General features: G+C 51.9%; 2 non-coding genes across 2 annotated transcripts; both read left to right on the forward strand.

Moving 5' to 3' along the window:
- Nucleotides 1–358: 358 nt before the first annotated feature.
- On the forward strand, nucleotides 359–477 carry LOC119343774. Its single transcript, XR_005166255.1, has one exon. It is a non-coding gene; the product is annotated as a 5S ribosomal RNA (ribosomal RNA).
- A 297-nt stretch (nucleotides 478–774) lies between these two features.
- Nucleotides 775–893, forward strand: LOC119343775. The gene has a single exon (XR_005166256.1). It is a non-coding gene; the product is annotated as a 5S ribosomal RNA (ribosomal RNA).
- The last annotated feature ends 302 nt before the right edge of the window (nucleotides 894–1,195 follow it).

A 1,195-nucleotide genomic window follows, 5' to 3' on the forward strand; every position in this document is an offset into this window, starting at 1 on the left:
TGCTTGGGCGAGAGTAGTACTAGGATGGGTGACCTCCTGGGAAGTCCTCGTGTTGCATTCCCTTTTTAATTTTTTTCGCGCCGCTTGCAAAACAAAACGCACGTGTAAGTAATATATTTACCGTGTTTTATTATTTTGCACGAGTGCGGTAAGTCATAGCTGGGTGCTCACGATTCACGGGTCCAGCGTCGGCGTTGTGGCGCGGCAAGCGTGCACTGGTGCGGTTGAGAGGGAGGGGTGGAAACCGCGTTAAACTCGTCTCCGTAGTTGAGAGGGAGCGGCCAAAGCAATGTACAATCGTCTTTGTAGTGGAGCTGGGAGGGGCAAGGATAAGGGACGAAGACCGGGGTAACATGTCGGATGCGATCATACCAGCACTAAAGCACCGGATCCCATCAGAACTCCGAAGTTAAGCGTGCTTGGGCGAGAGTAGTATTAGGATGGGTGACCTCCAGGGAAGTCCTCGTGTTGCATTCCCTTTTTAATTTTTTTCGCGCCGCTTGCAAAACAAAACGCACGTGTAAGTAATATATTTACCGTGTTTTATTATTTTGCACGAGTGCGGTAAGTCATAGCTGGGTGCTCACGATTCACGGGTCCAGTGTCGGCGTTGTGGCGCGGCAAGCGTGCACTGGTGCGGTTGAGAGGGAGGGGTGGAAACCGCGTTAAACTCGTCTCCGTAGTTGAGAGGGAGCGGCCAAAGCAATGTACAATCGTCTTTGTAGTGGAGCTGGGAGGGGCAAGGATAAGGGACGAAGACCGGGGTAACATGTCGGATGCGATCATACCAGCAATAAAGCACTGGATCCCATCAGAACTCCGAAGTTAAGCGTGCTTGGGCGAGAGTAGTACTAGGATGGGTGACCTCCTGGGAAGTCCTCGTGTTGCATTCCCTTTTTAATTTTTTTCGCGCCGCTTGCAAAACAAAACGCACGTGTAAGTAATATATTTACCGTGTTTTATTATTTTGCACGAGTGCGGTAAGTCATAGCTGGGTGCTCACGATTCACGGGTCCAGCGTCGGCGTTGTGGCGCGGCAAGCGTGCACTGGTGCGGTTGAGAGGGAGGGGTGGAAACCGCGTTAAACTCGTCTCCGTAGTTGAGAGGGAGCGGCCAAAGCAATGTACAATCGTCTTTGTAGTGGAGCTGGGAGGGGCAAGGATAAGGGACGAAGACCGGGGTAACATGTCGGATG

This window comes from Triticum dicoccoides, unplaced genomic scaffold, assembly GCF_002162155.2.
Source record: "Triticum dicoccoides isolate Atlit2015 ecotype Zavitan unplaced genomic scaffold, WEW_v2.0 scaffold140281, whole genome shotgun sequence".
Taxonomy (NCBI): Eukaryota; Viridiplantae; Streptophyta; class Magnoliopsida; order Poales; family Poaceae; genus Triticum; species Triticum dicoccoides.